The 12316-nt window shown below is 44.8% G+C and overlaps 1 long non-coding RNA gene across 1 annotated transcript; it reads left to right on the forward strand.

Moving 5' to 3' along the window:
• The first annotated feature begins 3981 nt into the window (after window positions 1-3981).
• Window positions 3982-4671, forward strand: LOC117183619 (uncharacterized). The gene is made up of 2 exons (XR_004468746.1): window positions 3982-4433; window positions 4534-4671. It is a non-coding gene; the product is annotated as an uncharacterized lncRNA (long non-coding RNA).
• Window positions 4672-12316: the final 7645 nt, after the last annotated feature.

Here is a 12316-nt window from a genome sequence, read left to right on the forward strand (position 1 = left end):
GGTTAGTTTCCCAGCAGGCTCCAAGGACCTTCGATCTGCACTGAGGAGAGCCCTTGCATATGCAATCAAAATGTAAAATCCCTATCAAAGGGGGAGCGCGTGCTTCCACACCCTCGGCAGGAATGTAGCGAATGTTCTGTTAAATATTCAGTTCGCACAAATGAAATGAAATTGCATCAAATCACTGTGGGAGTCGCCCTACAATAGTTCCTCTTTCTTTCTCTGTCTGCGGGAAGCATTTACTGCACTTTTTCGCTCTCCCGCGTGCACGCAAACGTGTACTGAATTTGCACACAAATCGGCGGAGAATTCATTTGCTCGACATCTTTCCAATTTGTTTTTCCAGCTTCCATTCCGGGGGAAACAGGTATTTTTGCAGTGAAACTTTAAGCCCGAGCCTCAAACCAGATCTGCTGGCAGCGGCTTGTCATTTGCATACAACGGGAAATCGTACAGTTCCGTGACCCACAAAAGAAACAGTTTAAACGGAAACACGGAGTTACCCAAATCACAGAACACATGCTGCCCATCGGCTGCGAAAGGCGAAGAGCACGGACACGGACACGGACACAAGACATGGGTCCAGAGCTCTACGCTTGTCATAAAGATGTCATAAAGGTCGCCCCAAAACCCCCCAAATCTGCGATGGGTCACCTCAGATTATAGAATGGGGCAGGGCATAGCCGAGTTGGCTTCGCTTCCTGTTACGGCTTTGTGTCCTTAATTGTTCCAGAAATCTCCTTTGGTGTTGAAGATTTAAGATTTTTGCTTGGATTGTTTTTCTTACAAATTAAACCACAACAGCATACGATTTCAAATGCTCAACTTCTGTGAATGGTTTCTTGGTGCCTTGGATATTCTCTTTCTCGAATAAATGCCTAGTTTCTGTGAGGAAAAACTTTAATCTATTTGACTTGCACTCTGAGCCGAATCTCGACTGTTGAATTATTCAAGTTTATCCCACAAGGCTTTGTCTTTGGAAACAATAACTTGACATTCGGCCGGAAACAATTTAATTTGGCCTATTTACCGACCGCATTACCCAAAAGTTGGATGTAAATTAATTTGGGATAATTGCTTTTGCGTTTGCACCGCGCGGGAAAGTTTTCCGGGTTTACATTTCCACCCACAAGGCGCCACAAGGAGGATCCTGTGGCGGGCAGATAGCAAAGCTCCTAATGAATTTCTACTCGACTCGAATCTACTGTCGACTGTTTATGGGGCAGCCAGCAGCCAGCCGATGAAAGTTTCAACATTATCCACAGCCAGAGCGTGTCCTGTCCTCTTGGGTTCGGGTTCGCGTTCGGGTTGTGTTTCGGGCTGGGGTTCCTTAGTCTGTCTGTGTCACTCGAATGATTAAAGATTTTGTTTTATGGCCCTCTGCCACGGCTACTACTTTCTTGCCACAATTTATCAACTTTCAAGGTTGTCCACTGCAGCAGTAGTAAAAAGTTTGACATTTTGCTTCGAGGCCATAAAATGTCTAATTTAATCAACTTTAACTTTGCCGCCGGACCCCGATCCCTGCCCCCACGTTTATTGACGGAGTTCAAAGCCATATTTCACGGACGGCCATAAAACTCGTATAGTTTTTCCTTGGCCGTAGAGAGAGCGTGAGAACCCTTTAAATATTCAATTGAGGCCCTGTACACCTACACCTACACCTACGTTCCGTCCGATGAATAGTCGCCATGGATGGTGCCATGAAAAAGGTCATGAACAATGATTGATGATCGCCTGTCGCCTGTCGCCTGCCACTCCAAACTCTCGATTCCGTGGCTAAAAAGTCATCAGAAATGGCTGTTGCGGTGCTTGAGATGCAGCGAACGCTCTGCGGAAAGCTCCCACAAACAACATCCGCAGCCCTCTCTTCTAATTAACTCATGAAAGTGCTAAGAACGTGGTAATTTCATGTTGCTCCGAAGAAAACCCCTCCTTGTGTGTAGTCCTGTCATCGGGGACCTGACAACGACAGCGAAAGCGGTTTCTCACTCCGTTAATTAGTGAAATGTTTCTGTCTGCAAGTCACTACAAACGGATTCGCGGGCAGAGAAAATGAGAGAAAAGCTTGTTTTCCAGGAGTTTCAGGCTTCAAAGGAGTGCTCTCGAGAATAGATCTTGATGTGCTTTTGTGTAATCAAATTGTAATGTAATCCCGGTGCATTGTTTTAATTAGGTACTCTTTTCCACTGACAATCAGACCCCTCTGCCGTTGGCAGATGACGAGTGCAAAGCTTTCCCTTGTTGCACCACACAACAAACTTCAATTAGTTTATGATTTCCGACCGGAGATGGCAAAAGTTTTCACCGCAGCAAAAACAATGTCACATATTACACTTGGAATGTATACGTACTTGCAAAATACGTAGATTGCAAAATAAATAAAAATAAAGACTAAGAAAGTATGCAGAAAAGTAGGAGAAAGCCTGGTGAAGGACGATCTCCCTGCGGTAGACGCGGAAACACCAACAATGCCAGGACAGCAGCCTCGTGTCTCTCTGTAGCATCTGAAAGCATATTTAATGAGGTCCCTGTTTCTCTGACTCTCGGTTGCAATCGCATGTGGCACTCACTCATTTGGCATTCAGTAATGTTTGTTTGCATAAGCTGCCGCAGAGAAATGGAGAAGGGGGATAGGACCACTTCTGGCTTCACAGATTTCATGGTCCTGTATAAAATATATTGTATGCGTCGCGGTGGCGTCTACTTAATATGCGCAGTGCGATGCTCGGACCGGGAATATGAATGGGAGCCCTAAGAAGGTACTGGAGTGATTAGGTCTTGGCCAGTATTCAAATGTTCTTACATGCGGCTTGCGTATCACTGTTTTGCTTATTTAATGCGTCTTTTGACCCAATTTACAGCATATTTTCTACACTATCTCAATTCTTGTGTCCAGCTTAAACTCTGGGGAAAAACGTTGCATGTGGGTAACGTGGTCAGTGCACCACAGACCAACACATAGGACACAGGGACACCATGGCGAAGAGCTGCTGCAGGAAAGAAAATGGAATTTTCCATTAGATTGGCTTTTTGCAATCATATCGAGAACAGGACCCGGACCCGGACCCGGACCCGGACCCGGACCAGGAGCACAACATGAACTCAATTTAGTTTTTGGTGTCTTAAAGCAACAGTTGTTGCTGTTCCACACACACACTAACACCCATCCACAGCGAGGAGGAGGCGGACATTAATCAGGCCGGGGCATGCCTATCACTGAAGACCGCCCTGCAGTCCGTTTAGTTTTAAGCGACAAGCACTTAGTCGCAGAGAGTGTCCGCCCGGCTCACACACAGCAACACCCACGCATAGACACTCATAAAGCACTCGCCCGTGACAGAATTGCGTGCAACACGTACACGACTCCTGCCACATGGTCTCGCCCGCCTTACATTGACACCCCTCCGCCACTCAGATGTCAGTTCAATAACTCACAACTGGAATTCCCTTGCACGCTGCACTTTACCGGTTGCCAGGGCGACTTTAGCTCTGGGAGAATGAAAGTGGATCCATTTCGCCCAATCCTGCCAGTGTCCACAGTATTCTGCATATTCCATGTCCATTTCAGTGCTCTCGAGCATTGGATTATTCGCTTAATCGGACCGGCAAAGACACAACAAAAGGGGGCCCATCACCGGGCACTGTTAAAATCTTTAGAATTCGTTCGCAAGTTCCTGAAATTATCCTACATCTAGGGGACAGTGGGGATATTCTATGCCTTAAAATCAAACAGATGCAAAACACCCACAGACACCCTCATTAATAAACATCACGTATCGTGTAATTAAACGAAATGTGATTGCCATTTCCCTTTCGCCTTTTCGTTGTCCAAAAACAGGCGAATGTTCGAACTCAAAAACAGCCATTAGTACGCAAATAATTTCATAAATGTGCCACCAACAAATACCAAACACAAATCTGGTTTTTGCATCAACTATTATTTAATTAAAACAAGTATGCCTTGTGTTTTTGTTCTTTTTTTTAAATTAAATTTCCATTCAATTTGAAAAGTTTTTCAGTTATTGCAAAAGTAATTGATCAATAAATGGTGTTTTTAAGTGATATTAATTTGCAAATGAAACGGGAAAAGCGACAAGCAAAAGCAATAAGTTGAGGCAACAATAACCAATCGAGGGCTTGCCAGCATATACGACCATGGAATAGTGGGTCCCAGAGTGAGAATCCTTTTGTTTTTGTGCTCCCCCGTGCTGACAGACAGGCCAGGCCACAAATCGACAGGCGAAACGGATGAAAGGGTTGGCTTTCAGTTGATGGCTTTCGGTTCGTGTAAAAAATGTCAAAGAATCCAAGCAGCATTACTCGTGGAACAGAATACCTTTCTCCTGGGCGCAGACAAGCAATTTGTTTCCCGTGTGCTGTTCCCGTGTGCGGCCTTCCCTTTGAAGCACATCTTTCATCATTCACGGGAGGTATTGCCAAAACCTTCGGAATTTTACAATAGTTTTCTTCTGCTTTGCAAATTTTAATTTAGATTTCATGTTGTTCTGCTTGATTTTAAAATACTTTCAGCCAATGAGTCCCTTTTTGTGAAAAAAAGAAAGATGATAATTGGTTTTCTTGATTAAGTTTTGTTTTCCCTGGAATGTAATTCCATATAATTGGACAAATATTCGAAAGACAAGAATAAACAAAGTCAGCTGCTTATTAGTTTGGGGATGGAATGCAATCAATGGAGCTCTCCATGTCCTCTTCTCAAATGTCAAGGGGATCCGGCCCTTGTGGGCGATAACTGAAGAAATAATTGCTTTTTCGGCAAGTAATCATCTTTATTTGTGAGTGGCGTTGCAATGTGACTCCAGCAATGTAAAATCCCTACTTCCCTACTGCCTCCTTTATGGTCTTTGCGATTGAGGCATGGAAATCATGAAGCTTTGATTCAATGTAAAATGTACCTCAGGAAATGGATTAGCCATAAGTGCGGGGCCCTGATGATTCCTTCCCATCCAGCCCCATCTTTGACAGTTGACGAGTATGTGCTCCTTATCAAATATTCAGAGGAGGAGACATGTGTGTGATCTATAATTTATGGGCTGTAAGAGGTCGTAAAGCACTCGTTGGACTCATTTTCAATGCGCTTGGCTTTCCTTTTTTCAATTACATTGCTTTTGGGGCACAGCATAAGTGCCCCACTGCCAGCTGCTGCACAAATGTACATAAAATTAATTGCATTGCCAGCTGCAAGCATCTAATTAAATTAAGCGCAACACGAGAGCAGAAGGCGCAAAGAAATATCCATGGGCAGGCCATATTTAAACTCGCTTTTTACACACATTTGGAATGCGATTGGAGAGGTTCTCAGAGTCCTTCAATTAGTATAGAAATACCCGCTTAAAACACTCTCATCATATCATAGGGCAATCCATACACTATACATCTGAATGGGCTGGAAAATCTACACATTATACGCATAAGTGCTGATGCTGCTGCTGCTGCTGTTGCCGCTAGTTGCTTGGCAACAGAACATAAACTGGCATAAATAACGAGCATCGAACATTCGGATAACTCGAATAACAACACGAAATAAAGGCCAACTGTCGACTGCAGTCCCAGACCCATTCACTGGGAAGGGAGCCCAACAATTCCCAAACAGCCAAATTCATTCGCTCATGTGGAAAACTATTGTGTGCAGCATTTTTACACTTCCCCACCGGATACCCCCCCACCGCACAAAAAGCGGAAGCGGAAGAATGGGAATAGAATTTCCAGCTGAGATCGAATCGTGTGTGCGAATAGAGTATACTCGTATCAACATGTTTTGACTTTTATGGTACTGCCGCCATGCCGCCATGAGGCTATGCCGCCATGAGGGTATGCCGCCATATCGCATGTCCCTTGATATGCTTACGACCATTATCATGGTCGCCTGCCCCTCAATAGACGTCAGGTTAATAGGCAAATAGGAGGCCGGGCCAAGCTTGACGATAATCCAGTGCTTTTGTCGCTGCAGCTGTTGACGGACTCTCGCGACCAGAAAACTGTTCGGCTTCCCTCCATTCAAAACTACACCCGTACTCCTTTTCCCGTCGTTGGCAATGTTGGCATTCTGCCATTGTCTGATTATATTCTGCCTGGCTGGCACTGCCATTTCCCCGACCAACTGCGGCTCCCTTGCCACAAAAAAATGGGGCAAAGCCAGCATAAACGGGGTGTCATAAAAAAATGGCGTCAATTGGCGACGCGTTAGCCTGACAAATTGCTGAGCTGTTCAGAGCTGTTCAGAGCTGTAAAAAGCGAAAATAATCGCTTGACTTTTGAGCTGCTGCCCAAACGCTTTGTCACGACACTACATGGCAGAACGTGGCGCAGAAGAATGTCTCTACGAGTGCGGGTATTCGTGTTTTATTCCCAAGACAAGACTGCAAGTAGTTTGTGGCAGCCATACAAAATGGGGGGAAGGCTCCATCGAATCGCAAAAAGGGAGACACAAAGTGATGTATTGGTGCGTCGCGAAACTCTGAGCGGAAACTGAATTTTCTCCATTTTCTGATACTACGATAAACGAGAAGCGATGCTTGAAATGGTAATTGGAGCTCAGAATGCCAAATTAAAGTATTGTGAAACCGAAAAGCAAAAAGAGAAGTGAGCTTAAGCCTTTAAGAGAGGCCACCCTCTCGCCCCTTAGAAAATAGGCACAACGAAAGCTGTGGACAAAATATGCAACTACTCGTACGAAACCTTAATTAGCCTAGAAATTAAAGAGCTCCGCATGGTGGACCCTATGGACAGAGGCAATCCTTGCCCCCTACGGGGCACGAGCAACCTGCAACCATCGAGCTGTGAAATTGTTGGCATACCGCCTGCCTACGAGCAATTGTGCCAATTGTCTGCTGTCTTTTTGAGCAATGCATGTCTGTTGGATTGCTGGGGAAAACTGCAGTCACTTCTACGTTGTGGGACAATGGGACCTCGAGTTGAAAAGGATTTCAAAAGTAGCAAAAAAACATAGTTTTGCGCCACGATTTAAAATTGTTTAAGCAGAGTGGTGCTTTTGGAGGGTAATTGGCCGGTGCCTGCTTCAGATCCAAATCAATCAATGAGCAAAATCCCCACAGAAGATGGACCGATGAATTAGCAACGATAAAATTGATGGCCCACAGATTTTTAAGCCCAATCATGATAAATGGCCAATTGAATAAGCGCACTTCTGGCAAACATATATATATATATTTTCTATGTAATTTCTTTTTCTATGCCATCCTGTTTATTATCGTGCTGAGCCACAACGAGGGGTGATCTAAAGAAAAGAGTGGGAACAAGCGATGGAGCATTCCATTTGTCTGGCAGTCAAAGTGGGGGCCGTGGGAAGAACGCGGGCAATGAGCCAGCGATTTATGGCAATCCATAAAATGAAAGCCCGCAAGGGTAAGTGCAACACACAGTTTCCTGGCTTAAAGAGTCTTTATAAGTCGCATGGCCGTGGGGCCGTGGAGCTCATATGCTCTGATGAGCCGATGCTCTGATTTAAATGAAACAATCTGCAACCAATAGAAGCATCAGACGAGTAAGCACAGAAAAATAACAAAGGGAATGGCGCGCGGTCAGAGGAGGAGCATCCAACGGAACCAAGGCCCAGCGAAGCGAGACCAAAGAGCAAAAGCAGAGAGAGGCCAAAGGAAAATATTTGCATAAGTCAGGGAGAGAGAAGCTCAAATACGGTTTGCAATTCGGGGGACAAAGTCGCATTGGCAGAGTAGACTGCATACGCCGCACAGCACGATGCCACTAACAACATGCCAGCAATATCCACACATCCACCATCCGCACATGCCACCCTGTGTGCTGCGTGGCGCAGTGCAGCGGCGTGAGGAGGAATATGTGTCAACATATTGCCGGAAGATGTTGCTCTGTTGTTTTTTCAGCCATGTCATGCGAGCAATATGCCAACAGAAACAGAAGCCTGACAACAATGCCGCACGACTAGCAATACGGGTGGGAGTGGCAGAGCACTTAAGGGAGAACTCCATTGCCGCCTTAAATCCATAAAGAATAAACCATCAATGTATGACCACAACATACCACAGGGCTATGTATAACAAATCAAGCATACGCAGTGAGGCCAGCAGAAGGTAGGACCACCTTGACAGTGGCCATGCGGCTAATGGGCCAGGCGACAATTTAATTGCTTTCGAATCATGGCCAGGCCCCCAGCAGCTCTGACAAACTAATTAAAGTCGAGAAAGTCCCTTAATCGGGGAGAAGCTGGTGGAATGGTGGACCGTAATAATAAATTCATGGAGCTCCAGTGGCAGCCGCACTCGTAGCACTGAGTGTGTACAGCAAACGGCGCAAAGAAGACGCGGCTCGTATTAAAAAGCCATTGCCTCCTACAAGGCGCTCTTTTGCCGATGGGCGCAAAAATTATACAAGTACGCGGGAAAGGGGCCTCGAAAGGCAACGCAACGCAATGATTGTACACCTATTAATGATGTACACTGTACAGTGTAAAAGTGTAAGGAATACGGAAAGCAGAAGCCACAAGGCATCGAGAAACATTAATCTCCAAGGTAAAAGGAAAGCCGGCAGTAAAGTGAATTAATTAACACAGTGAAACGCAGTGGGCGTTTATTGTAATGGGATTTTTTTGGGACAGCAATAAAAGCAAGATGAAAAATCGTATAAATTCATCCCATTACCAGTTCATTTGACCGCCGATATCTTAAGCTCTGGAAAGAGACAAATGACAATTAAAGGTGGAAAGTACTCTCGTATGATTTCTGAAAGAATTCCAGGCCTCTGCTATTTTTCGTATCGGTAGAAGACAAAATTCTTTGCATTCCTTACCGGACATTTTCCATCTTTTCTCTGCATTTTTGCCCCATAAAAGTATTTTTGGTGTAACGAAATACTCTTGCAGCAGGCAAATACCTTTGTATGCACATATCCTTGTAAATCCTTCCGCTTGCAGGTGAAAAAATTCATTACCATTGTTATATTCGCGAATTATTTACCCATTTTCGAAAATTGTTCGACATTTTTCAATTAAATAATGCAAATTTGAAATTCCACGCCACGAATTGGTTAATGTGGCAGAATTGTCCATAGCTGCCACAGACTAAGGTCTAAGCCATCGTATATTAAAACCCATACCCGAATAGGATATTTTTTTCCGGGGAGTAATCAAAAATACCACTAAATCGAAAGAGCCATCAAATATGTTTATGCAAAATTGGTTCTCTAAAATCCTGCCAGGAAAATCAGTAATTGGCTAATTTAGTTTTGCGTTTGTTTGTTAATTATAAAAACAGTCACCTGATGAAATGGGAATTGGGATACTTACACGATTTGAAGGGTCTTCAAATAACATAAGCTAGAAATATAATTGTATCTCTAATTGTGGTACTCTGTCGTACTCTTACAGGGAACACATATCAGCAGAGATGGCAGATGGAGGGAGAAAATAACACAGGGATCATCTCTTTTATTAACGAGCGAGCGAACCTCCTGTGCAGGGGGCCTGCCCCCTAGTATAATTATATTCTTTATCAGTTTAAAGATAAATCCCCACTATATGTACCCGTAATTCGAAGCTTCGAGGATCTATCCATATAGGATGGTGCTCTGTGGCTTTTGCGCCATTTCCTTACAGACCAAAGGGGAGACCTACATACACATCTGCCATATTTGGGGTCTCGTAGCACCTTTTTCCCTGGTTAATGATCCCCAGCGGCAAGTAGGAGCCAGTAGGAAGCTGAACTTTGTCATTTACCACTGGGCCTAATTGCTTGAGACAACGCCGGGAGACAGAGGTGGCAAATGCAACCATTAATGTGTCAGCATTGGCAATTTATGCGGCTGATAAGTAGGCTTGTGCGGCCGATGGCCCATGTGAGTGCCTAAGTAAATGTTTGGCCGCCTGTTTCCTGCCGCCTGCTGCCTGCCTGTTAGATGTCTCTCGGCTCTGGCGGCAAATCCAAACATAAATTAAGTTGCAGGAAATCTACGTAATTTATGCACACACTGAGACAGACGATGTGGGCGAACGGCTGCTCTCCTCGCCCATAAATTGTTTATTTTGCGGCTAATGTAATTTTTGGCAAATAATCATCTAATTTGTTCGCATCTGCTGGTCCTGGTCTCTGGGCTTCTTTGGGTTATGCATTTAATTTATCGTTACTCCGCATTGCCATCTTTAAGCTGAAAATCGCCTCAAAGGCCATGGCGAGAGCAAAGCCAAACATCAACATTTTCCATTTGCTCAGCAAACACAAAGACACTCCAGTAGAGATAGACGCACTGTCGAGCGGGTCCTTAAACGCTTTTCGTTTCATGTTGCTGTAACCCTTTGAAAGGCTTTGCGAAGACCAGGCAGTCTGTGGTCCCTGGCACGAAACTTGAAAGGACTTGCGGTGGCTATTGTCAGTCCCCCCAGCCTCCACCGCAACTAGTGTTCCGCAAGCAAACTGCTTCCGGTTGACACATGACAAAGGTCGCAGCCCTCTGCTTTTGTAATGAACCAAACCCCGCTCTCAGATCCATCATATGGCCATGTCCCGTTGACCAAAGAAGCGCCATGCACCCCGGACCTCACTGCAGCTCCTGCTGAGATTTATAGCCGTACTGGCTGGATGTCCCAAACGGGTGTGAGGTTGGGAGAGGCAGCAGGGCTCAACACGTACTTGCCTCAAACGTGGCACTTCTCAAATGCCACTTTCCACTCGAAAGTCTGTGTATTTCGGCGAGTGGAAAACGTGTCCACAGACACAGCTGGCGCAATGCAATATAGTTCTGGCTCGAACCAAAATGTGTGGCATTTTCCACGGCGGCAATTGGCGACGAATCTCGTGATGAAAGAGCTGCTGGAATACTTTTTAGACACGGAGTCGCAGCGGAGGCACATTCCAGCGAGAGAGATCATGCAAATAAAATTTTCGTAATGCCAAAAACGACACAAACAATTTAATAAAATCCAGCTTAAAGGAAATTTACATGCTCCACGGCTCTCGACTGCGCGCTCGTCCCTCCTCCGCATGAAAATGTCTTTTTTGTCTGCGCTTCCAACGTACAAGTTTTTTGTGCATGCCAAACACGACTTTTGGCTCCATCTTCTATACTTTCCCTCTCCGTATGTCTGTGGCTGTGTCTGTTTCTGTGTCTGTGTCTGTGCTTTTGGGTTTCTCGCTTAACTTTTGGGCCTTGTTTGTCTGCTAGACATAGTTTCTTGGCCTTGCCCTTCAGTTGTGTGTGTGTGGGAGGTAGCTCTGGCTTTAAAAGCACTCCCTGCATTCGGATTCCTGCTCTCCGAAAATCGAATTGGTTTTTACAATGTCTTCGGTCTAAATAAATGGTAATCAGCTCAAGTCATTGTCCGCTTCTTCCACCAACCAAAGGAATACACAAGTACAAATTATGCAAATGTTCGAGCTCTTTAGCCAAGAGTTTAAGCAAGGGGACTTTCAACGTGATTGAAGTAATCTCAGTTCTAAGCTGCGATTTCCTCCGATTCAGGAGGGGCCACAAAAGTAGCCCACAATTATGACATATTTCTCCAGGAGGCACACTCATTCCCAATTTGCAGATACACATCTTAAAGGCCACACGCTGACATGCTCTTGTCACATGCAAAATACCCAGAGGAGCCGGTCCGGAAAAACACAATGAAATCCTATTAAATCGGAGCCCAGATCACCTGCCCTTCTGCCCTTCCAAGGAGCACAATTTTAATCATACAATGAAGAAATATTACACCTGCGGCGAATATTTCATCTTCGCATTCTCTCCTTGAAGCTCGAATCAAAAATAAATTTCAGAAAAAAGCAATCACTAGCCAGGGCCCCAAAGTGGTGGAGAGAAGGGGCGGAACTTGAACTAAAATATGATAAAGATACAAATTTGAATAAATTTTGCGTGGAGGTGAGACCCTTCTCGTATAAATGCAAATATGCGTGTAATCAGCTTACTTACGCATGTTTATTCCATCAGGAGTTATTCAATTTGGAAATTACGAGTATATTCGATGGCCATAAACAAGTCCCCTCGCTGCAAGATGGACAGCGATGTTGGAGGGAGAAATATTTACTCGCCTTTCGCCTCTACATTGTACAATATGCTAATTTTTTTGAGCGAAGAGAGTGCTTCAATTAGGGACAAAAAATGTGGCTCGTGGCTTGATTTGCATAAATTTAAATAAGTCATTTAAATAAGGCTCGGCAGTGCTCTCGGCAGTCAGCAGTGCTCTCCCTGCGAATCCTTTTCGCCGTCCCACGACTGCATTCCCACACGACGTATGCGCAATTTTTTTGTTCCTTTTGATGCTTCTGTTCTGCCATTGCTTTTGTTTTATGTTTTCACGTTT

The sequence above is a fragment of the Drosophila pseudoobscura genome, chromosome 3, assembly GCF_009870125.1.
Source record: "Drosophila pseudoobscura strain MV-25-SWS-2005 chromosome 3, UCI_Dpse_MV25, whole genome shotgun sequence".
Taxonomy (NCBI): Eukaryota; Metazoa; Arthropoda; class Insecta; order Diptera; family Drosophilidae; genus Drosophila; species Drosophila pseudoobscura.